General features: G+C 38.5%; 1 long non-coding RNA gene across 1 annotated transcript; it reads left to right on the top strand.

Moving 5' to 3' along the window:
* Window positions 1–294: 294 nt before the first annotated feature.
* On the top strand, window positions 295–25,765 carry LOC147378620 (uncharacterized). Its single transcript, XR_015148048.1, has 2 exons — window positions 295–429; window positions 24,346–25,765. It is a non-coding gene; the product is annotated as an uncharacterized LOC147378620 (long non-coding RNA).
* The last annotated feature ends 1,217 nt before the right edge of the window (window positions 25,766–26,982 follow it).

Genomic DNA, 26,982 nt, shown 5'->3' with positions numbered 1-26,982 from the left:
CTTTAGAATTCCATATAACACCAAATCTGAGACAAAATGTATGTAAAATATACACTGGGAATGTCGTAAGATAAAGGTCAAAAGGTCGTTTAAGTAGAGATGGGGAGTTGGCAGCTGGTGGTTACTAAATTTCTGTTGCGCATTTTCAAAGCTCTGTCATTGAATCACACGATAAGACTAGGAAAATAGGATTTCAAAGTATTGATAAGCAGCAATTTAGTAATCTTAGATAACCATCAAAATAGTTTCATCAAAAAATTCCCTGTTACAAAGTTATCTTACTTTCAGTTTTCAGACTGATACCCTTGGGGTATTGATGCGGAGGAGAATGAGAGCTGGGAGTGGTGCAGAGGTTCCCAAGGTGTAGAGGTGCTCACAGGAACAGATAAAGTGCATTTCTTCCCAAGTCTTCCTTCAGTGATGGCCGTGGTGAGCATTTGCCCTATAAAAAGCAGCAAATTTCCAAATCAGTTTTTCTTGAAGTGTTTCTTGTTAAATATTTACTAGCACACCCCTGTCACAGATCTGTTTATGTTATAAAAAGAGTGAATTATAGGAAATGTTTGTGTAAAACAGAGCTTTTGAAAAAGGTCTCATGGCCACAAAGAAGCTTGAAAACCAGGCCTCAGTTTTCTGAGTAACATACCTAGTGAATACTATAATTGGAAGACCTATGAATCATTTTACTATTTACTTGGGTATTTGTTTTAAGAGATGGCATTGATTTTTGTAGTCTCTAAAACTATAGCAGTTGAATTACATACCATTAGCTTTCTAATAAATCCACGTACATGACAGTTTAAAGTACTTTACGATGTTTTAAGATACATCAAAGAAAAGAAAAACCCTTGGTTGTGGGCTTGGAGTTTAGTCAATTTAGGCTTTATTGGATTAGTCAGTTAAGTAATTACAGAACTGGATGTGTTCCAGAAAAATGCCATTCCTCTACACATTATATGCCATGGAACAGTGTTAATATTTAAATTCTTGTTACCATTTCTGATCCTTAGGGGTTATATATTGGAATACCATGCTTATTTATCCCATGTTACTTTTGACTCCCTAACTTTTTCCCATTTTCCTGCTTGCTAAAGTAGCTCCCTAAAATGGTACTTTGAGAACTAATATGGCCCATCATGTTATCACAAGTGTTGGTGATTTAAGCGTTAAATCATTCTCCCCAGGTCTCCACCCTCTCTCCTCCTGTGGCTCCTTTCTCAGGCTTTCTTAGGTCAAATGTCAGGTCATTTTTGGGGCTATTTTTACTTTGGTCTCTGGTCCCATGAGGCTAGCTGGCTCAAGGGATGAAAGAGGCCAAAACACAAGTTGGGCAGAAGAGGAGGGACAGAACTTCCTTTCGGTCTAAACCATGTTTTGGCCTGTTAACCAGAGACCTCTGCACAGGGACTTTGGGCACATGGACCTTTGATTTTTCATTTCTCATTGCTTCTAAGTATCTTTCCCAGGACCTGTGGGGAGAGTGGCTGGGCTCATGCAGGAGCTGGGGTAATTTGGGTCTCCTGGTTAATGGCATGAATATCCATGGTCAGAAGAGCCTGGTGGGCTACAGTCTATGGACTTGTAAAGAGCAACAGAGTGACTGAGCACACACACAGAGACATCATTTTAATGGGAGCCTCCATGAGTGGCTGTCTGGTTTTCACTCGCAGTTACCTGCCCCTGCCTGTCCCTCAGCCAGGTTTGATGCAGGGCATCTAATGCTGAAGCGCCAATACTTCAGCCACCTGACGTAAAGAGCTGACTTATTGAAAAAGATCCTGATGCTGGGAAAGATTGAGGGCAGGAGGAGAAGGGGGCGATAGAGGATGAGATGGTTGGATGGTATTACTGATTCAATGGACATGAGTTTGAGCAAGCTCCAGAAGATAGTAAAGATAGGAAATCCTGGCATGCTGCAGTCCATGCGATTGCAAAGAGTCAGACACGACTAAACCACTAAACAGCAACAACAAATCCAATGTTTACAGACACCCTTCAGTTCTGCTTTTTTGTTCTGGTACCAAAACCTACTGGAGCCTCTAACAGTGATGACTCCATTAGAGACATAGATTCTGACCATGTGTCCTAATATCCCAGGACTGAAAAGCAATCATAAGAATTATTTTGAGTGAAGGTGGTCAAAAGGTACAAACTTCTAGTTATAAAATAAGTAAGTCATGGAGATGAAATGTAATAGTGACTATAGTTAATAATACTGAACTGCATATTTGAAAATTGCTAAGAGTGTAGATCTGAAAAGTTCCTATCACAGGAAAACAATTCTGAAACTATGTACAGTGATGAATGTTAACTAGATATTGCACTGATCATTTTCCAACATACACATAAATCATTATGTTTTATACCTGAAACTAATATAATGTTGTACGTCAATTATACCTCAAGAAAAATTTTTTGAAAGGGGAAAATAAATCAGTCCTTGTATCATACAAATAAGGCTCCCTTTCTTCCCTGAGAATGAATTCTTTCGTTGGGAGATTTTTCTGAATGTCACACAAACCCCTTCTCCTCCCCCTACTAATTTGCCAGACTTGTCTGGATGTGTTTGAATTTAAGTAGCAGACCCAGTCTGAGTCCATGGCCAGAGGCAAATCAGTCTGCAGCAAGGTCAGCTTGACAAACATGCCCAGGCATGCCTGAAACTCAGCAAATGCAATATTCACTATGTAAATAAAAGGAAGTAGGAAAAGAAGCAGAGGTCAAAGAAAGGCGAACGAAAGGAGAGCATGACTCTGTGCCACTGTCTGCCTCAGGTTCCCTTTTGATTTGTATTTTGATGTTTCATTTGGAACAGAAATGGTGGTACACCCACTGGTCTGCCTTTCTTCTCTCTACCTTTTGAGCCATAAATACTTTGTGGGTCAGGCTCCCTCCTGGACTAGGTGTGCGTGCCTGTGTGCGTGCTCGGTTCCTCAGCCGTGTCTGATTCTTTGCGACCCTATAGACTGCAGCCCACCAATCTTCTCCGTCCATGGAATTCTCCAGGCAACAATACCGGAGTGGGTGCCAGGCCCTCCTCCAGGGGATCTTCCCCACCCAAGGAACAAACCCTCGTCTCTTATGTCTCCTGCATTGGCAGGAGCACCAATATCACCCCCTGGGAAGCTTGGACTAGGGGTAGCGCTCACCAAAAATGCTTAAGAATCAGTTTTGAAAATAATTTTCTTTTTTTTTTTAATGCAAGGAGTGGTGACCAAAAGTGAACATAGATATGAGACTAAAATGACAACAACAGAAAACTTGTCACTTTGCTTTGAACTGAGTGCATTGTGAAAAGATCAAGGCTGTTTGTGCAGTGTGATATATATAGTTCTGCTGGAACCACTTTCACAGTGTCTCTTCAGCGGCCGTCTTGGGAGCTGAATCAGTGCACCATTAAAGATGGCAGCACCAACTCCTGCTGCCAGCTCCAGCTCAGACAGTGGGAAAACAACGCTCCCAAGCTAAAACTGATCACCTTCATTGATTTTTCTTTAGTTCTGCTCTTTGTAAGAAACAATGAATGTATAGCCAAACTCACTATCCCTATATTTTATATTTCTGGGACTGTTAGTGAGATATCTCAACAGATAATATAAATTTGATTTTTGTGTGTGTGTGTGTGTGTGTCTTTTTTAAAGTAGCCAAATAAGCAAGTGCATGGAAGTAATTAAAATAGTGTCATTTCAAATCTTGTTGAAGGTTATAATGAGGACTGTTATTTCAGAGTCTCTTAGAAACAGAGGGGGAGGGAAAAAAACCCTCTCCAACAAAAAACTAAATTCAGGTGGCCTCAGTCTCTCATTGGGCTTCCCAGGTAGCACAGTGATAAAGAATCCGCCAATGCAGGAGACATGAGACACAGGTTCAATTCCTGGTTTGGGAAGATCCCCTGGAGTAGAAAATGGCAACCCACTCAAGTATTCTTGCCTGGGAAATCCCATGGACAGAGGAGCCTGGTAGGCTAGCGTGCATGGGATTGCCAAGTGGGACACGACTGAGCGACTGAGCACACACACAATCTCTCATCATCCATATTGATCTATATTCTAGCTATGTTTTCACTTTTATAAAAAATGGTGATAGAGATGTGCAGAGCAATCCTATCATCAGCCTTCACTTACAAAAGGATTTCCGAGAGTTGGAAGCAGAGTGGCAACACCCTGTGTCCTCTTGTGTAGTGAAACAGTCCATCTTTGGGCTGAACCTCATCCAGCCTCTCCCCTTCCCTTGCAGCTCTTGGGTCAGCCGTGAGGCCAGGTTCTGTCCAGAGCAACCTCAGTGGAAGGAACTCTGCTTCCAGGAGCTTCTGCTTCCTGCCTCTTGGAATCCTAGAAACTGAGCTCAGGGCCACACCCACACAAGCAGCAAGACAGAGGAGCTCGGGTCCCTAAAACTGTGCATTACTGTGTCAATTCCGGCCCTCCCACCCAGATGTTTCTGAGAGAAAGAAATTTGGTCTGTAGCTTAATACCACACAGGCTTATTTCTTGATCACATCACCTTGTCCAGTGCTGGTCAGCAGGAGGAGCCAGTCATTGTGGTAACCAGAGACCCAGGCTGAAGCATTCCGTCTCAATCAGTGCTTCCACCGTGGCTGAGACAGGCAAAGGGAGTGTATGTAGTAAATTGTACGCTCTTAAAGCTTTCATGCAGCCATGAAATTAAAAGACGTTTACTCCTTGAAAGAAAAGTTATGACCAACCTAGACAGCATATTGAAAAGCAGAGACATTACTTTGCCAACAAAAGTCCGTCTAGTCAAGGCTATGGTTTTTCCAATGGTCATGTATGGATGTGAGAGTTGGACTGTGAAAAAAGCTGAGCGCCGAAGAATTGATGCTTTTGAACTGTGGTGTTGGAGAAGACTCTTGAGAGTCCCTTGGACTGCAAGGAGATCCAACCAGTCCATTCTGAAGGAGATCAGCCCTGGGATTTCTTTGGAAGGAATGATGCCAAAGCTGAAACTCCAGTACTTTGGCCACCTCATGTGAAGAGCTGACTCATTGGAAAAGACTGTGATGGTGGGAGGGATTGGGGGCAGGAGGAGAAGGGGACGACAGAGGATGAGATGGCTGGATGGCATCACAGACTCGATGGACGTGAGTCTGAGTGAACTCCAGGAGTTGGTGATGGACAGGGAGGCCTGGCGTGCTGCAATTCATGGGGTTGCAAAGAGTCGGACACGACTGAGCGACTGAACTGAACTGAACTGAAAGCTTTCATCTGAAAACAACACACACATCATTTTTTTGTCTAATGCAAGTCATATTACCATACCTAATCTCAGAGGGTACGGAAGTACCAGCCTATTGTGTGCCCCAAAGGGAGAAGAACCAGAGTATGTGAACTGTCCTAATGACTACTGCAATTTCTATTTTGTTCAAGCCATTATTATTTGGGGTTTTTAGTTACGTTCAACTTTTCTGAATCCCAACTGATATGGGAATGATCACATCAGTAAGAGAGATTGTTGCTGAAGATCCCCCTTGGACTCTGCAGGATTTGCAGGGTCATTTTCTCCCTGTGGTTTTCTGGGAAAAACACCTCCTCCTCCCATCTCATTTACAGTCGTCCTTGAATTGTTAAGATCTAGTACACTGATGACAAATCTCTAAGAATTCCCACTCCTGCAGTTTACCTTGTCATCCCTAGATCCTTCTTGGCTTAGAAAACGTTTCCAATTTTTTTGAAAATACAGGTCTATTCTTGCTCAATTCTGCCTTTTTCCTATATTCAAACCTAACTCCTGGAGTTCTACATCTTTCCCAGTTGCTCTACATATGTTCTTCCCTCCCTCAACTTGGTAATCATTTTCACTTGACCCTACTACACCTTCTAAATACATAGACAAATGGGCTGTTTATAGCTATTGTCTTTATTCTCTCCCTGTTCACCTTTTCTGAACCACCCCCCCCCCCCGCCTTAGTAAGGCTTCTGTTTGCTTCATTCCACTGAAACTGTTCTAAAAAGTCACTGATAGCTTTTTTGTCTAAAAAAAAGAAGTGTTTGTCTAAAACTCTGGAATTCCCTGGAAACATGCTTTCATATATTTTATACAGTGAGATAATAGTCATAGAGAAAAACAATCATTGGTTTAGTAAAACACAATAGAACCACATTAGCATTTGAGAGGTTTAGTAATGTGTTCTGTTCTGCTGTAAGTAAAATCACATGTCTATCTTATCTTTCCCTGTCCCAAAACACAGAAACCATCTGTAGCTGAAGGCTGACATGAAATACTTTTTTCTTTAGATCAGTCCTATTCTGCAACATATGCATTAGTTCTGTAATTCAGAGTGTTTACTATATGTAGCTGTCACCTAGAAACAGGCCTACTTCATCAAAAAAAAAAAAAATCAAGTTAGTTGTAGGGATAAAAATTCTACAGACTATTGACATAGGAAATCTTTTTTTTTTTTTGTTACTGGAGAGCTAGCCTGTACACAGAATGGGCTATACATGCTCTTTTGCAGTCTCATTCTTTAGCAGGAAAGCAGAGCTGTATCAGTTTTGAATATGAAGGACAAAAACCAGCTCTAGAGATACCAAGCAATAGTCTAGGTATAGTTATGGGTTTAACACACTCATTTAATTTCATTGGAAAAAATAATGAAACCGGTGAAAAGTATTTATGGAACCGGAGGAGAGCATATTTTGCTGGTTTTACTTTATGTTTGAAGTTTTGGGTATAGCTCTACCCATAAATACTGAAATGCCTAGCATAAAGAACACAGCCTGGGGCATACCCCATAAAACTTACAGTGCAATTAAATGAGCAATTTCCACTGGAAATAAAATTGGTATGTTGAGTGGAATATGAATTAAACTGTGCATTGAACTCAGGCCTGCACTGGGCTTTTGAGAGGAACCTTCTGGTTTCAGTAGCAACCGATGCAGTCCATCTATATATAGGTCAAGGCCAGTAAGTAACAAAAGATAACTGTAGTTAGCATGAAGGCCAGGGCATTTCAAATTATGGTTAATAAAGTTCCCTTGTCATTATGCCTCTTGGATGGGCCCAGCAACATGATACTAGTGACAAAGGATTAAATCTGACCCTCCATTACACTGTAGACACACTGAGTTCTTCCATTGTGTTTGCTATACAGAATTAAAAGAAAATATTTATTTATTTATTTGGCTGTGCCAGGTTTTAGCTGTGGCATGTGGGATCTAGTTCCCTGACCAGGGATCAAATCCCAGCTCCCGGCATTGGGAAGGTGGGGTCTTCGCCACTGAACCAGAACAGAAGTCCCATGCTATACAGAATTTCTGACATGTCCCTCAAAGTTTATTTTCACCTTCTGAATGTTCCCTTCTGCCTCAAAGTCAGCCAGGTGTCCTTTGAAAAACATTCATGAAGATTTCAACTGGAAAACGGAAACGTCATTAGCACAAATATCAGTTGGTGTTAGAGACCACATTCTGTCCTGTTTCATTTCTGCGACCTTATTGGGAGACTAAAGGTCAATGATTCACTGGTATCATAAGGGAAAACTCAGCTCAGGAAAGGATTTATGTCTGTGGCCCTGTGAGGTGCCATGTGTATATGTTTGATTTGGGGAAGGACTCGCTTAAAAGTACAGAGTGAGTGATTGATAGTTGCTCATTCATGTCCAACTCTTTGCCACCCCATGGACTGTAGCCTACCAGGCTTCTCTGTCCATGTAATTCTCCAGGCAAGAATACTGGGGTGGGTTGCCATTCCCTTCTTTAGGGGATCTTCCTGACCCAGGAATTGAACCCAGGTCTCCTGCACTGTAGGCAGATTCTTTACCATCTGAGCTATCAGGGAAGCCCTGAATGAATATTATCTATGTGAAATGTTTACAAGTCAAACTATATATCTTTTTGAAATTGCATCATTTCACTGTAGTTTTGTCTGAATTCAACTTCTCTTGCCAAAATAAGTGGTGTCTGTCATTTTTCTAATTGCAAAAATGAATATATATATGAATATGAAACATTCCAAATGAAAAAAAATTTTTCCAAGGCAGCATATATTTTGAATTTTCCAAGTACTTATCCCACCCAGAGCTACATCTCAGCGTGTGTTATTTGCATATCTATAGTTTCTGTCCTGAACCAAACAAATATACTGTTTCCTGTTCTTTTGTCCAGGGGCTGGTTTTCCTAAAATGAGCAATTGTGTGTGTTTAGATGGCTGATCAGTTCCTTCCCACAGATCTGCAGCCATGGAAGTGTCTGGAAGCACAGGATGAGGTAACTGAAAGCTGGTCTCTTGGAGCCAGGAAGTGGACATTTGAAGCTAGTTACAAGAGAGGAAGATGTAGGAGTTAATTAGGAGCTAAAGCTGTAAAGTCCCTTTCTGTGTGTGACCTTGATGTATCAGACATTTCTCTTTTAGACTAAAGGCATAGTTAAAAAAAAAAAGCCACTTTACTTAGATTAACAGAGCATTATATAACCGGAAAATTTTACAGTTTTATGTGTATAGTGAATAGTTTGTGAAGGAAAAGACGACTTCCCCTCTGTTTATTGTTTGGATATGGGGGGGAAAAAAAGCAACCCACCAATTGTTTAATGAGGCATCTTTCTTTTTTGAAGACAATAGCTTGGAGGCATAAAATTGGGTTATTTTAATCGGAATCGCAGCTCCTATGCTACTGCTTTTCACAGTTAAAATCACTTCCTATTTTCCTGGGAAAGCTCTGGTCAGTTTGAAAACGTCTTTGTTGATTAGCAAGCTATGACGCAATGCATCTATATATCTTTAGAGCTCTGGCGCCAGCTAGTGGTAGAAGAGGGGAGACGCGTGGTTCGCTCCCAAATTGGAGAAAGCGGCTGTCATCTAGTCTCACCTTAACCATCGTTCTTCCGCATTCCCTAGCCGCCCGCCCCGCCCCCCGCCCCCGCCGCCCGTCAGTATAACGGGATCATTGCAATGTGGCCAGAGAGGGGCAGACCAGACTATAGATGAAAGGAGAGGAAAGTGGTGAGCAGGGGCCCAGAGAGGAAAAGCCAGATTAATGCAATCGTTTTTCCAAAGGATTTGAGAAGCGATCATTTATTTGAAGTGCTCTTGCCAGGTTGATGCAGCAGCTCAGTCTTTTGCCACTGGATGTTTAGCCTTTTGTTTTTCGTTTGTATGTATATATGACTATATAATTAGAACTCGTAATAACTATGGAGTATCACCACAAACACAGAACTGAGGACAGACACGTTGTAAGTCTAAATTTGTGTTCATTTTTTAGTAGCAAAAATTTCTACTGTGAATAGGCTCTGCTACCTTCATACTGGTACAACTCAAAGATGAAAAACTCTCAAACGGTTAATAAAGCAGAAACCTCTTAAGATGATATTTGTAGCTGGTACACTATGAAGAAAATATAAAAATTCCAGGCAAAATACACTTTATTTGGGTTGCATGAAGTAAATTTAGTCTTGATGCCCAGTCTGCTCTTCAATTGAAATAGGTTCTGATGATTTGCAAGAAAACTGAAAACATGCAGTATTTATTTTAAGAACAAAGAATCTTTGGCAGGCCATTTTTCTCATTTAATTAAGCCATAACTGATCTTACTAGGGTTATGGAGGGACTTTAAATGCTAATAAATAAAGTCTAAAGCTGAGACATTTCTTTCATTAAATAGCAGAAGCTGTTTATAACTCTATGATTGCTAAAATCAATTACTAGTACTAATATTCGATGTGAAATTTACTATGAAAACAAGTTGAAGCTTTGGAAGAACTTTCCTGTTTAGATGTCATTTGTATGTCTGTATCTGTATCAGTTATAGATAATAATCTGATCTGCAATTTTTTTGTGATAATATTTTTGGAAGGCAGAAACAATTTAGAGGAAGTTTCAGGCAGGAAGAATTGTCACTCTTACCTGGGAGTCTAATTTATGTTACCCTGCTTTTAGGGAGATATACTTAAAATCTTCTCTATGTGAGATAGATGGTAAAATAGCTGGTCATGGTTTTGCTCTGTGAAATTTACATAAGCTACTATTTTAAGCTTATTTTACACTTTTGCTAAAAGCTGCATATTTCATATTAAAAATTCACCTAACCTTGTTAGTCAAGTTAAAGTGTAGATGTATTCTCTTTGATTTTAAGCATCTTGTAACTTTTAGTGAATAATAAGACCCTGGTTAAAAATCTTAAAATCTTTAGTTTATCTGGTCTCCTTTGTGTCTCTTTTATCTTTTTCTTGAGCTGGAAGTTGAGTTTATATAATTGAATAAGAGTTTCAAATCAGTGGGCTTCCCTGGTGGCTCAGCTGATAAAGAATCCGCCTGCAATGTGGGAGACCTGGGTTTGATTCCTGAGTTGGGAAGATTGCCTGGAGAAGGGAATAGCTACCCACTCCAGTATTCTGGCCTGGAGAATTCCATGGACTGCATAGCCCATGGGGTTGTAAAGAATTGGACACGACTGAGCGCCTTTCACTTCAAATCAGTACCTGAAAAGGATTTGTAAAAGAAAATTAACATAAACAAGGCTCTTTTAATGATAGGTGGCTATTATTACCCCGGTGGCTCAGTGGTAAAGAATCCACCTGCAATTCAGGAGACACAGGAGACCCAGGTTCGGTCCCTAAGTTGGAAAGGTCCTCTGGAGGAGGGCATGGCAACCCACTCTAGTATTCTTGCCTGGAGAATCTCATGCACTCGTGTACATAGGAGTCTGGAGGGCTGCGTTCCATAGAGTTGCAAAGAGTTGGACACGACTGAGCAGCAGAGCAGCTTTCAATGACAGTAGATTAATTGAAACTGAAAAGAATGATAGAATTTAATTGTCATAAAATTTTGAGAGTTACAACAAGATAAAATAGTTTATGTGCTCTTAAAACGTCTTCATAATATGTGAGTATGTATGTACTTATTTTAAATGCTGAGTTTGTGATTAGGTCTATCTTAAGAACTGTTAATGGTTGCCTTAAAATATTTTGATGCTTACTATAATCCTTATGTAACTTCCCATATGGTGCCAAGTAAATGCTTTGAAATGTTATTCCATCATAATTTGAAATTTATTCATACAGATTTTAAGATTTAGCATTTGAATTTAATTTCTTACTACTTTTTGATATTATAAAAGTAGAAATTAACTCTATATTGCAAAATGAATGCATTTGAAGAAAGGAAGGAAAACATACCTGGATGTACATATATATATATATATATTTTTTTTTTTTTTCCTCTTTAGAGATTTCTCTGATGACTCTGTAATCATATCAACAAATAGCCAGTTCACTCAATTTGGTTCCTCCTTTCATTGTGAAATAGTCTACAAAATTTTTACAAAAGTAATACATGTTGGATATCATTTTTAGTCATTGGTTTCCCTGAATGTGACAACATGAAAACAAATTTACAAGTAAGTGCACTCACACCTCATTTGGATATTCATATTTGAAAAGACAAGGTATACTAAAATGCATATTTATGAATAGTTAAATGTTGGTTTGGCTTCCAGATTACACGGTTGCTGAACAGCACAAACGCCCCTCACAGAACAACACTGGAGCGCTCTACAGACCTCCCTGTTAGGAGATTCTGGCACAGTAAAGGGGGACACATCTGCCAGCAAAGTGCTATACAGATGGTTCTCCTCATTAGCCTACAGAACTCCAAGCAGCCATCACGGAGGAGGCTTGGGATCTCTCTTGGAAAAGATGATAAGCTAGCCTCCTGTTCAGTGTCATTATGGTTTCCCCGAAATACTCTCCTTAGTATGCCCTGTTGGGCTTGAGCTGGTCTACGCGTCTCACTTGCAGAGATTTGAGACTGTGGCACTGTGGCCAATTCGCCAAAGGGCATTATACAATTTTCAGATTTGACAAATCTCCACACAGCAAGTCAGATCTGGAATACTTCTTCATCTAAACTCAGTGGCAGGACAGTCTTGCTGCTCCCCAGAAGCTCATGAGTAGCTTTTGGAATTCCAGGCAATGCTCATCTTCATGTACCTGCTTACTTATTACACTCAATGCATCAACAGTCTCTTTTCTTCTCTTCCCCTCGACCCACTGATTTATTGACATAATGGCATTTTAATTTTGTTTTGTTTACTCTTTGTTTATGAATCAACCTTAAAATCAGGGCACCAAGCTCTGGCATCCGGAAATATTAGTTAAGTTTAGCAGTAGAAACAGCAGGGGGAGCCCATAGTGTTTTATGCTCTGCAGTTTCTCTGGCTGGATTATTATTATAATAATTATTATAGTTGTTGTTTTACATTTATAACAAAGATGTTTACAGTCCATATGCATTTATAACATAGTTAGAATACAGAAAATCTCCATGTGCTGGACTATTACAATTTTAAGTCCCAGAGGGTCCAATTTTATTAATTATATGGAATTATTAGGATACTGCTAGGAATAATTGATTGGAGAAGGCAATGGAACCTCACTCCAGTACTCTTGCCTGGAAAATCCCATGGACGGAGGAGCCTGGTAGGCTGCAGTCCATGGGGTCGCTAGGAGTCGGACACGACTGAGCGACTTCACTTTCACTTTTCACTTTCATGCCTTGGAGAAGGAAATGGCAACCCACTCCAGTGTTCTTGCCTGGAGAATCCCAGGGACGGGGAAGCCTGGTGGGCTGCTGTCTATGGGGTCGAACAGAGTCGGACACGACTGAAACGACTTAGCAGCAGCAGCAGCAGCAGGAATAATTGATAGGCAAGAATTTGACAGTGAGAGTTTTATTTTCTCTCTTTAATCCAGGGAAAAATTTTTTAGAATTCTTTTATTTCTTGAAAAATGAAATCAGCTAAAATCTTTATGTAGTCTCCGTGGCTCTTCTCTGGCCTTTACAGCCTCCCCCCACCACCCCAAATAAAGCATATAAGTTAAAATATACCATCTGACATATATTTGAGATTGTGATGGTGAGAACACACAATCAATGTGTGTTCTAATATGACTCAGATTTAATTTTCACTTCAGTTCAGTTCAGTTCAGGAAGTTAATAAAATGCAAAAGCCCAGTGGCCTTTAATATTGTTTTCTTATGCTTGATGAGGTCCTTGGGTCAGTAGGTTTTCACTATATAAAATAATTCACAATATCTGAATGACTTTTTACTCTGTAAACAGCCATTGTAATGTCTCTGGGCATACATTTTATATATTGCAGCCCATTCTAGATTATTCTGCTCTATTGGAGGGGAAGGAACTCAAGACTAATACTCTCATATTTGAATTGGTGATTTTGCCCATACTGTCAGAAAAATCACCTCTTAATGTGAGGCTATAATTATGTTAAGAAGTGTTTTCTAAATTTAAACAATATCTATTGAATACTTTTTGAATTTCATAAGAAATAGCTTAATACTAAGCATCAACTTGACATTTTCAAGGGTATGGAATATTGGTACAACACATACAATCCCTTGTAAATGAAGAAAGAATTAATTTTTTTTTTTTTGTAACACAGTAGAAGGCTTAACATTTTATGATGGGAGTTCCCTAGCAGTCCAGTGGTTAGGACTTGCTTCTTTGGCTAGCCAGAGTTCAATCCCTGGTTGGGGAACTAAGATCCTGCAAGATGCCCAGTGTGTGACCAACAACAACAACAAAAATCTATGATGGACTGACAATTTTGTGGATCGCATTTCTGGTTCCCCCTGCATTGAAATTAAAATATACAACCTCAGAGTGCTCAGAAGACTTTAGGAAGGAGTAGTATTTGAACAAAGCTTTGAAGTTGGAAGAACTTTATGGGGTTAGTGGTAGGGCTATAGTAGTGATGAGAGAGAAAAGTACTTCAGGCAGAAAGAAGAGCATAAACAAAGGGGCCCTGGTTAGACCAGGACATAGGAACTTCGGGTAACTAAGGGGAATGGGAGGCTCTCTATCAAGTTTTAATGTCTAGCTAAGTAGTTATGGTTTTATTCTGGAGGCAGAGGGAGCCAAGGAGGGTTTTAGAGAGAGAGACATAATAGGAATAATATTCCAGGAAGATTAATTTGATGACAGGGTACAGGATCCTTGAAGATTTAATCAAATTGATTTAGCATCAGCATTAGAAAGCAAAATAAAGAACGTAAAAGCCACTGTTCACATAATTTTAGAATATGATTTAAAGTGTTTTTATGTCATCTCCCTTGACTAATATAGTCAATGCTAAAGTCTAGGAGAACAAATATGAGTAGAGCTGTGAAAGAGATTTTTTGTTCCTTCAATATGAATAATAACACATTGTGCATTTGGGGAGCCTATTTTATTGTCCCAAATGCTAACATATTATTTTGTTTTGTTCTTCCATCAACCTGGTAAGGTTAACAGATACTTATAAAAATAACAGGCTTATAAGCCCCTCCCTTTACCTCCATGATTTCCTTTTGATTGCATATGTAATTATAGATTTATAGATTAGACTGAATCTTATAGCTATTTCAGTTTTTCTGTCAGGAGTTCAGAGTATTGTTCTATGGATATTTATTTTAAGTAAGCTTGGAGTTTCATTTTGTAGGCGTCTTACACTTTTTGTAGGCGTCTTACAGTATTACAGTTGATTCAATTATATATCCTCGCAGGAAACACACTTTTTGGAGGGAAATAGATGTGTCATCCAGTTACATGTAAGTGTTTTCAGTATTGTCTTTCCTTTTTCTAAAAAAATGGTAATTTATAGACATACTACATTAATATCAATATTAACAGTATATTTTACTTTGTCCAGAAAGGTAAGGTACAATAAGAAGAAAGAAGCTAAAGGGAATCCTAATTACAGACAGAGAAGAGATGGACGGAGGGGCCTGGTGGGCTGCAGTCCATGGGGTCGCACAGAGTCGGACATGACTGAAGCAACTTAGCAGCAGCAGCGGTAACAGATTTTAAAACTTAAAAAAACTGATATAAAACATAGTTTATATCAGTAAATTAAAGGGCTGCATACTATACTTTTAAGGGCTTCCCAGGTGGCACTAGTGGTCAAGAACCCGCCTACTAATGCAGGAGATATACGAGAAGCTGGTTTGATCCCTGGGTCAGGAAGATCCCCTGAAGGAGGGCTTGACAACCCACTCCAGTATTCTCGCCTGGAGAATCCTGTGGACAGAGAGGCCTGGGAGTGTACAGTCCATAGGGTTGCAAACAGTTGGATACCACTGAAGTGACTTAGCATGCACGTACTATACTTTTTAAAGTATCTGAATATGTTTGGGGGTGAGGAGGAAAGTCCAATAAGACAATCATTTTCTTCGAAACCATTTGACAAAATGGGAATTTAGAATAATTAGCTGTGCTTACTATTCAAACTCTTTCAATGCGATACATATGTTTATCCATTGAACCAATAGCACCACAATTCAAGCGACACATTATTTCTGGTTTATACAGCTGTAATTGTCATCTTTGACGTCTATGTCCATGTGTACTTCCATCTAACTTTATAAAATCATATAGGGCTCTTTAGACCCTGTATTTGGCATTATCACAATTTTCGCTTGGCTCAGACAGGGCAGGTTGATTATCATTAAAGTGTTATTTATTTCTATTTTATTAAGCCCTTTTTACATTCGTGTTACAGGTTAATTTATACTTTTATTTCATGCACTACTTGGCTTTACTGATTAATATGCCCCATGGCATTCAATAAAGTCAGGCTGTGGAGGAAATAAGAGTGGTATTAATTTCTAACATTGCTATAAATTTGCCTTAATAAAACTAGCTCAATATCATTACAGAAGTAATACAATGGATACTTTCAAATTGTTAACAAAGATGCAACTAAACAATTTTCCTTCCTGAGTTTAACATAATCCTGCTGCCTTTCCCTTCAAGTGTTGAAATGAAACCTGCCATATATTTTTTCCCTCTGTAAAAGGTAATCTAATCATTGGCATAATACTACAGTACACAGCTCTCCATTTGACTTATTCTAACGCCTCATTCAGACTTTTAGGTTACAAATGGTGCAAATTAACACAGGCCCACAGGACCCTGGGGTGAAAAAAACCTTTATTCTTGTAATAATTTTCATAAAGATTAAACTCTGTCTCTGGCGTTACTTATTTGTCCTTCTTTAGTGTATTAGTGCTCAATGCCAATAATAAACATTATTACTATGAAATCTGCTAATATAGAGGGATAGTGAAAATCTGTGTGCTAGATTAATTTTTTGTCAGTTTACCCACCACTCCCACGCTAACAGCTCAATTAAATAAGGTTAGAATTAGGATTTATAGGAACTTATAAAGACAAGGACACACTGCCACCCACTGATTTTTGGATCACAAAATTTTGATGACAAAGAATGTGCTCCATTATTAAGTAACCAAATTCATGTATTGCAAGAGAACACATTCTCTACCTGTTATTTATTAGATTGCAACCAAACTGGCCAAAAACTTATTACAAATGGGAAATTTGCCCTCATCTCTCTTATGTAGAAATAATAAGTATACTTTGTTTACCCTGAAGTTCCCTCTTTTTTAGCTTTTCAATAATTTCTGTTTATTCTAAGCATAAATCTAATTTGCGTATTTGGAAGAGAATTGTTTTTTTTTTTTAAAGTAAAAAACAACTTTAAAAAACTCTTCTTTGCATAAAAATATCAGGAACTATGTTCATTCAACAGGTATTTATGAATCAGCCTCTGTGCCAGGTACTGATCTCGTCCTGGGATGGAACTGGAAGATGGGCCTTTTGTCTCCTTACAGTGTAGGCTTACTCTTTCATTTACTTTAATATAGTGGTGAAATTTCACACATTAGTAAGGTAGATGTTTGGGGACAGGAAAAATTCTTTTGGGGGGCTGTATTTGTTTTTTAAATGAATGAGGAATGCCTAGATTCCTTAAATCCCTGTCAGTCACAACAAGCATCTTTGCCCATGAAACAGTTCAAGAAGCAGTGGAAGACTGAATCATCCTTACACCCACATTCTGCTCAGGGCTTATTTCTTGATTTTTACTAAATCAACTTAATGGAGTGATTTTTTTCCTCCTACTCAACTCAAATGAATCCAGGTCTAGTAGATAGGTGGGTTTGATGTTACCATGCTTTCTCTTACTCATCATTTGGTTAAAATCACATTTTTAGGTAATTCACATTAAAAAAGATGTGCCTTTCATGTTGATGTATTTATGCAACCTTCTGCTTTATGGAAAAATAAAAAGTACATCTTTGCTCTTTCTGTTACCCAGTCAACACAGATCCTCTTTGCTCATAAAAATGAGACTTTAAAAAGAAGCATTTCTGAATCACTGCTTAAATCAGTTGTTAGTAAAAAGTTATTTTCAAGGGAATAATCTACATCCTGGATCCTGAGGGTGCTGATTCAAAAGTGAAATGACAAGTCTGGAGACCTGGGAATGTCCCATCTTAGAAAGTTAGTTGAAGGAAGTAGAGAACCATTTGTTTCCAGAGACAAATGGAAACATTTATAACCTAAGCCTGGAAAATCAGGAACTTCCATTGGGTTCACGTCTTCAAGTAACCATTTACTCACAATCATGCTGACACTTTGAACTGACTCATTCCATGGAGACAGTAGCCACACTAGCTAGCCTCTGTTAGCTCCAGGAAATCTGTTTGTCGGCTACTTTGGAAATAAGAGTTGGGAATGTTTGACCGAAGTTCCTTAATTTTGATGTATCTAGCTGGATTTCTTGAAGTGGACAGACACAGTCTTGTTTATTGTATTTCAGGATGGGTTTGACAATGCCTTTGATTGACCGGTAGCTGCTCAACACACAAGGGGCTAAGCACACACATACCCCCATACACATGAGCGCGCACACACACACACACACACACACACACACACACTCTCAGTCAATAGGCTACACTAAAACTAAAGTTTTAATCAAATGGGGAGATTTTTTCTAGATAACAGTGGGAAAATCAGGCCTGATGGTAGAATGAGTGAGTTACGCAGTGAATTGAAACAGAATATAAGGTTATGTATTTTTAACTAATAGGTAATTAAAATGTATTGTTTATGACACCTCAGGACTTTGAATCCAGGTACAATACATTACTTGGAATCCTCCCATACTATCTAATCCAAAGTCATTGCAAATAAAATACAAATTAAATAATGCCTAAACTGCTTCCAACTTAAAATCTTGATCTATAAGTAAGTCTAAAAACTTTAACAAGTCTGTAAAAATGTGTCTTAGGGGCTTCCCTGATGGCTCAGTGGTAAAGAATCCGCCTGCCAGTGCAGGAACTGCTGTTGCTAAGTCGCTTCAGTTGTGTCCGACTCTGTGCTACCCCATAGACGGCGGCCGACCAGGCTGCCCCGTCCCTGGGATTCTCCAGGCAAGAACACTGGAGTGGGTTGCCATTTCCTTCTCCAATGCATGAAAGTGAAAAGTGAAAGTGAAGTCGCTTAGTCGTGCCCGACTCTTAGTGACCCCATGGACTGCAGCCTACCAGGCTCCTCCGTCCATGGGATTTTCCAGGCAAGAGTACTGGAGTGGGGTGCCGGAGACACAGGTTCAATTCCTGGTCTGAAAGATCCCCTGGAGAAGGAAATGGTAACCCACTCCAGTATTCTTGCCTGGGAAATCCCATGGGCAGAGGAGCCTGATGGGCTATAGGCTTACCATGCTGGGGTCACAAAGAGTCAGATATGACTAAAGCAACTAAACAACAACAAACATTTTTTTAATAAGTCATTCTTTGCAGAGTTTTCTGGGGTATGATGCTTTCCAGAATGGATCACCTGCAAAAAGATGATAGTTTGGGAGATATTGGTATAAAAAATAGATATTTTCAATATAAAGCAAATAGAACTTGTTTGACTGGTGAGAACCAGAGAATATTGAGGAAACTTTAAATTTCTAAAGATTTAGTCTGTTTAAATCTTGATCAGAACTAAGCAAAATATATGCAAATATGAGGTAAAGGGTGCCAAGATATTTCCTCTCCAGCATTTATTGTTTAAACAACTACTTAAAGAGTTACTACCCTTTGAGGATTAGGATATTTTCTTTTTGAAGGGGAACATTGTACTCTATAGTAAGACTTGTACTGTCTTTTGTGCCATTATTAATACATTTCCTGTTTAAGGAAATGACTTTTTTTTTTTTTTAACATGATAGTTTAAACTTCAGAATAAATGCTATTGACTTTTAAAATGTCTTATCTTACCAATGTCATTCTGGGCATGAAGAATAAAGTGTGGAAAATGCTTGTCATAATAATCCTATTGTCAAGAGATTCTCCTTCTTGAATAAAGTGATTTATGTTTGGTGTTTTCTTTTTTCGAGGGCAATTAAGAGAGGGAAAGTAAGTTTTGTAGCTAAAAGAAACAGACCCTTTACTTTTAGAGTAATGATATTTAAAAACACAAAAATATTTATATTATAAATTAAAGATGAGCAATGTCTTTTAAAGACCTTTCCTCACATTTACAAAGACCGTATGGGTGTCCTCATATAGTTCTAAATAGTTCTATTTCCTTTCACTACTTTTTTCCTGCTCTTCTTGCAGTCTTCAAAACCATAATATTAAATTTAATAAAATTTGAATTGCAGTAGTAAGCACAGAAAATAGGAATATCAAAGGTTAATTTCTGCAGTGTCAGATTTTTCAAGTTATATACTGAAAGCATGTTTTACCAGTGAATGTCATGAATGATCAATGTGTATTTAGTAAAAGATGTGGATTCCACTGTCAAATGCTACTGTCAAACATTTACTGACTGGAATCTACTTATATTTTCAGTTAATGTATTCTAGTTCAGTTATTTTTCAGTTATAAAATAAGCAAGGTAGTTCAACAGTTAAAGTATATAATACAATTGTATGTTTTAGCTTTTATCTATATATATTATATATTTTAAAAATCTATTTCTCTCATTATTGAGGCCATAATCTTAAATACAAGGTAACCCTTAGTTTTGAAAAGTACAGAGCATTATAATTAATGATAAATTATAGAGTGTCTTAATTGTGCATAATAATAATAGCTGATATTTATTGTATACTAATTTGTGCTAGGCAGTACGCTAAGTGCTTTAGGTATATTAGTTCATTTAGCCTCACAAGAAAGCCACCGGTTAGTTACTTTTACCTTCATTTAATAGGTGAGGAAACAAATTTGGGGTTGAGTGACTTATTCAAGTTCCCACAGCTGTTAGTGGTAGAGCTGGGCTTGAAACCTACGGTTGTCCAGTTAGATACACAGAGTATATTGAACAGAGAGAGAGGTTTAATTTACCTGCAAAATTTTTGGTTAGTTAATATGATGTTAAAAATATAATAATTATGATAAGCCAAGAAATGTTAGAAGGCAGGGTTTGAGGAACAAGTATATGACACATAACACTTTTCCCCTTCGGAAGGAGTGAGACAGAGTAGAAGAGATTGCAATGGTAGTCCTGTAGAACTGTGAAGGAACCTTCAATTATTTGCCCAATTCATTGGTTCACTTACCTAGCTGTTTGTTGTTTCCTGTGTTGGGTGGTGGTATGCAAAGGTGAGTAAGCAATAATGCCTACCTTTAAGGAGTTTACAGTCTTCTGAGGACATAGACCATCACACAAATGGTGCGGCGGTTTAAGAACTGTCAGGGATTGTACAGATTACAAAGGAAGGTAAGTAATCTAGAAAGGGGTGGGTGGTTTGTGGGAAGGAGACTTGTCCTGAATTTTGAAGATGTTTGTGAGGCAGGCAAAATGGTGAAGTGTGAGGCAGGAGGGTAGGTCCTTCCAGGCAGAGAGAGCAGGTAATATAAAGACTGCCTGTGTGCTCAGTCGTGTCTGACTCTTTGCGACCCCATGGACTGTAAACCGCCTCTGTCCATGGAATTCTCCAGGCAAGAATACTGGAGTGGGTTTCTATTTCCTTCTCCAAAAGGTTCCTAACCCAACTCAGGGATTGAACACAGGTCTGCCGCATTGCAGGCAGATTCTTTACTGTCTGAGCCACCAGGGAAGCCTAATGTAAAAGGCAAGATAGTCCGAATGACTTTGGGTAGGTTAGCAGGGCAATGGATGAGCCTGAAGACAGACATACAGACCAGGTCCTCCAGGGCTTGGGATCCTGGAGGTCCATATGAAGGCTCTGGAGAAGAAGCATAGTAGGATTTATACGTTAGGACACCAGTCCGGCTAAAGTGTGGGGAAAGATTTGGGGAGGCATCACACTAGAAAGGACGAGTTAGTAGGTGGTTGGAGGATGGGAGAGAAATGACCTCCTGATGGTGGGCGTTGGGAAGAAGATGATATCTCAGGGTATTGAAGAAACCAAGAGAAGAATTTGAAGGAGCAAGGAAAAGTCAACAGTGTCAAACAATGTAGAGAAAAGCTGTTCATTGGGTTAAGTAACTGGAAGGTAGGTTCCTGGTGATTTGCTAGAGCAGTCTTGGTGAGTGGTTCAGGAAGAAGCTAGTGGGGCTAAGTGACCACGGATGAGTGGGAAGTACAATGAACTTTCTCCTTTTCTACTCCCTGTGCTGATTTCTTCCTTTGCTTCCAATCCAGGGAAAGGGAAAAAAAAAAAAAAAAAAAAACTTCCTGGGCAATTATTGAAAACCAGTATATTGTGTAAGCCTTCCAGTGACTTGCCCTATGGTGGAAGTATGGTCTTCATTTTGTAGGCAGAGAGTGGAGGATGTGAGAGGTTTGTTCATCAGCCCAAGGCCCACAGTTGGCAAGTAGGAAGGCTCCAGGCCAAGTTCGGGTCTCATTCCAGAGCTGACACTCTAGCCACTGCATTCGTCTAGAATTTAGCGTCTTTGTACTTGGCCTCCTCCCAAGTCTGCTTGCACTCATAGAGTTAATAAACTCATTCTCACAAAAGCACAAATGATGGATAAAGCCTAATATGTTCTTTTTTTTTTAATGCATTTTTGGAATGATCATTGGATATGCTGATTTTATATTTTTATTGTATAATTTTAATGTTTCATTTAATATGTTGTAGGAAATGTACAAACAGGAGAGGGAACAAAACATGACTGTATAATTTGATTAAGTATTGCCAAACCTCCAGAAATTTCTCAGTCTCCCTCCCTATCTCACTACCCACCTCCCAGAGGCAACCCCTAGCCTGACTTTTGTGACATTATTTCCTGGGTGTTTCTCCATAGTTTTCTCATCTAAGTTATGTATCCCTAAACAACATAGTTTAGTTTGAACTGTTTTGGCACTTTAGGTAAATGAAATTATGTGTGTTCTTCTGTGTCTTGCTTCAGTTGCTCAAAATCATAAGATTCATCCATGGTGTGTGTGGCATTATTGCATTTATTTTCAATGCTGAATAATATTTCATTGTATGAATATACCATGTTATTTGTCCATTTTATTGTTTAGGGACATGTGAGTTCTTCCTAGTTTTGAGCGATTAAGACCAATGTTGTCCTTTTTAAAATTAAATTGAAGGCGAGAAACTCTAAGAATGCTTTTAAACATTTAAAAATATTTTAGGAGGTTGGGAGCCCTTTCCAATCTTCTGGAACTGAAACCCCACAGGTGGTTCCTGTGAGGTTCCTGATCTGCTTACTCATGAGGCCAAGCTTGAGGACTATGAGGGGGCGTTTCTAAATTAAAATGTTTGAAGAGGTCAGGTGAACTGAAAAAACAAAGAAACAGTTGTTACCAGATCTCCCATTTCCCCTAGCTCTTCCACTTCATTGTTGCGATCTTAGCTAAAGGCAGTCAGCTTACATATTTTCCTACATCAGTCCTTTGATCAGCAAAGTAATTTCTTTTCCTTCCTCTGTACAGATCTTTTAATTATAGCAAGCTCATTCTTTGAAGAACAAACATGGTAAAAAAAAAAAAATGAACAACTTGAATAATTTTTAGTGACCATCTAAAATAACTGATTTTAGTTGACTATCTGGAATAACTGATTTTGCATAATTATTTAATTTTTGTAGAATGAATCATCGAAATATAATACAACTGGTAATAAGATCACAGTGTATTGTATACTTAATAACATAGACAAATAACAAAATAACAATATAGACAAAGTATGATAGTGGTTCAGAGTACAGGCTCTGAGACAGACTGAGATCAGATTCTAGGTTTATTCCCTATGTCATCTGGGTGAATTTCTCAACTTTTCAGACTCAGCTATCCTGAGCTGATAAGGACAGGATAAATAAGCTGATATGAACAGGATGAAGAAGCTGATAAATAAGGACAGGAGCGGTATTTATTTCACAGGGCTGTTGTGAGCACCCAATAAGAAAATGTGTAAGTACTTAACACAGTGTCTACTTAAGCAGTGTTCAATAAATGTTAGATTCTGTTGGTACATTTAACCCATCAAAAAGGGCAGAATAACCAGAAGATTTATGAGCAGATCTTGCCAGATAGTCGTCTACTTATGTCATAGCAATTATTCAACACTGAATAGGCTCTTCTACTGTGCTAGAGGCTGTGGGTTACACAAAAGAATGGTTTGTGGAGATAAGCATTAGGAAATCAGAGACAAGTGGCAACCCTAAATAAAATACACTTGAAAACATGAAGTAGGAAGTGATTATGGATCAGTCAGGAGTACAACTTTCCAGGCGTTGTATTTTGAAGCTGATATTACACTGAGTAGTAGACATAACTTTGCCAAAGAGAAAGCTGAAGTTCCTTCATCTAAAAAATATGTGAGTGCAAAGAACAGAGAAAGAGTAAGACTACTTTTCTGAGGCATTAGTAATATGTAATGTTGGGTGAAGAAGGGAAAAATACTTGGTGGAATATTTTATAAGCAGCAGCTTTAAGATTCAGGTATATATTTGTTGTTGTTTAGTCGCTAAGTCATGTCCCACTCTTTGTAACCCCATGGACTGTAGCCCACCAGGCTCCTCTGTCCATGGGATTTCCCAGGCAAGAATACTGGAGTGGGTTGCCATTCCCTTCTCCAGGGGATCTTCCCGACCCAGGGCTCTTGTATTGGCAGGCGGATTCTTTATCACTGACTCAGCAGGGAAGCCCTAGGTAGTAGGAAAAGTAAGGATTCAATTCCATTTTGGATCGGCTTAAACTATAAACAGAGTGTCCAACTCTTTGTGACTTCATGACCTGTAGCCTGCTAGGCTCCTTCGTCAATAGAATTCTCCAGGCAAGAATACTGGAGTGAGTAACCATTTCCTTCTCCAGGGGATCTTCCTAACCTAGGGATCAAACCTAGGTCTCCTGCATTGCAGGCAGATTCTTTACCAACTGAGCCACCAAAGAAACCCCCACTTTCAAACTATAAACCCTTAAGGTAAAATTTGGCAGATTATAGGAAAATGGTAATATTTTCGGAAAATAAACTTCATATTTTCCTTTTCATAAGTGTATAAATAATGAAGTACTTTGCCCATTTCAAAGACTTAAGATTCATGTTGAAAAACTTGAGTTGTGAAGTTCCCAAGAGTGATTAAACATTTATTCTTCTTTTCCTTTATCTTTTAGAAATGCCTCTTTTTCTACTGCCTCGATTTTAAGTTTGAAGAAAAATGTATTTTATAGTTCGGCTGTAGGAATTGTTCACCAAATCTTATACAGCCGCCACTCACTTGCGGACTCCCCAGATCAATAGAATCCACTAGATGGCGCCCAGATCTACCGCTGCGTCTGCCTCCTCTGGCTGCCGATCTGGGAACAGCTGTGGGTTGCCTAAAAATGGCTGGAGAGATCAATACCGTCCATGTGCAGCCCCTTCCTTCAGGTCGCTCCAAAATGCTCTAAGCCTGGTGCTCTTTCGAACTGTTACTGCAATGGAATCACCAAATATGGGCAATGATGGTGTGGTTTTGGGTATGAGAAAGCCTGCAATTTTGCTCTATGAGACTTAGCCACAAGCAGGCAGGCAGGCAGGCATTAGCTGCAGTCCACAGCCTATTCACAGGCAAATAGCATGCTGGCGGCTTCGAAGCTACATAGAAGCCTCTCCTTGAAGCCAAAGTATTGGATTAGGCAACGATCATTTTGTTTATAGGAAAGGGAAAAGGAGACAACAGGAAAAAGGTATCACAATGGGAGAGATTATTTTAATATTAGCTTTCATGTAGGCATAATCCTCTCATTTCTGTCAGGCAATTGAACATTCTGCTTGCTATTCAAAATCGAGGATATATTCTCATGTAGATTTCAGAGAGTGGGAAATGAGGTTATTTTGTTTTCCTTTGGAAATAGCATTGGGCAGTTTCATTTATTTCACGAATGAAATGCTAAAGGTTTTGTAAAATTATCTTATACTTTATTAATATTCTAAAAAGGGACAGATTTCTTCCTTCCAATTCAAGGTAGTGGATAATGACTTTGGCAGCACTTCCCTGCCTTTTTCAAGTTTATGGAAAACCATTTCTCATCATTAGGCTGAAGATGCAGATAAGAAAGGATGAGCCTTATTCTGGAACTTGTCACATCAGTGTTGGTTCTTAGGTGATTAAAAAGAAGCAGTGGGATCTTGGAGAAAACGTCTGACAAAAGGTAATGGAAACCCAGTAATGGATGAAAACTCGTGATAGATTAGGTATAACAGGCCAGGAAAACCCTCTCTGCTAAGTACAGGTGTGCCTTTTAGCTCAAGATCAAAAATAAGACTCTGTTCTTCTGAGGCTCTTAAAAAACTTGACCTAATCTGGCCCCACCAAACTAAGGTTTATTTGAAGCTCCCCGAAGTTGATTGGACCCAGGAGGAGGTGTTTTTCTGCAGTTTAGTTTAGGAATTCAGTGCCAGCCAAATGCTTAATGCAGCTGCTAGCGGGCAGGTTCAAAGGTACGGAGCTTCTTTAATTAAAAATCGGCAGGCTCATTTTAATTTTGGTCAAAATAGATTTTGTTATTTTTAAACTTCCTGTGGAATAAAACAGAATTATTTCCCTTTCTTGTACTTGCCTTTTCTTGTACTCTTATTCCAGGTCTCATCCTCTACTGTCAAAATAATGAGAGGGTTCAGTACAAAATCCCGATAATCTCCCGAGGGTTATCATTTTGGCTCAGGGGTATACAGCAGTTGAATACCATCATTTTTAGAAAAAAATAATTTTGGGTGTGTGGAAATGGTGTAGTAGTCATATAACCTTTTCTTAAAAATGTTTTAGTTAATAATTTTTATAGGCTAGAAGTAGACAAGTGGGTATTAATATTCAATTCTGGAAAATATTTTGCCTAGTGTTCAGTTTATATATTGTTTTAAAGGGGGGAATTGATATGCAATTTAACACAGAAGTATTTTTTCTAAAATAAAATGTTTATTTTTTCTAAAATAAAATGTTTTTTCTAAAATAAAATGTTTATTTTTATTCATTAAAATATAGTATTTCAATATGCAACTAGGAAAAAAAATGATTTCTGGTACATTACTTATTAAAAACCTGGAAGTGACAAAAAGGATGGCTGAAAAGCAGATTGTGGTTAACCGTGTAAATCTTTAGAAGTAATATACTTTTCACCTCTGGGTGCCACTGTTCAACTGCTTCTTGTTTTTTATGATTGTTTGAAAACCTGATGCTTCCTGTAGATGTATTCTTAAAAGAATCTGTTAAAGAGACATTTCCTCTATCTCTAGTTATCTGCTAAGTAACTTTTTGGCACATGGATGTAAATTCAGTATGGTTGTGATTTGCTGTTTTAATTACCAAATGATGACCAAATAACACTGAAGATTGTTTATGCGGGCAATTGGCCAGGTTAAAAGCCTGATTTCATCTCCTGTGGAAATGAATCTTGTACTTACCTTTTTGGTAGTCATTTAAGTAGAAAAAGCCATTAAAACACAAGGGAGTTTTGGTTTAAATTTCTGGCCATTTGTAGATGTGATTTTAATTCTGCACATATGTTTCAACAGAAATCAGTTTTATAGAGGGAAATAATAGTCTTCGTGGGGGATTAACCTATTAAAATACAATTTTAAGAATCTAACATCATTAATGAATGGAGATACTTTTCACTTAATTTTTAAAACTTAACTGCTTCAGTAGTTACATTAAAAATCCTATAGAAATCTTTCTGTATTTTTTTTCAGGAATCTTAATTCTTAAATTTGATTATTTTAATAGCTAAAAATAATGGCCATATTTGTAATTTTACTAAATGTGTGAGTAA

Source organism: Bos grunniens, chromosome 2, assembly GCF_055505025.1.
Source record: "Bos grunniens cultivar Pamir isolate PY7600 chromosome 2, Bosgru_T2T1.0, whole genome shotgun sequence".
NCBI classification, from domain to species: domain Eukaryota; kingdom Metazoa; phylum Chordata; class Mammalia; order Artiodactyla; family Bovidae; genus Bos; species Bos grunniens.
Note: the sequence above shows the minus strand (reverse complement) of the source record. Positions and strands in the feature narration are given on the sequence as shown.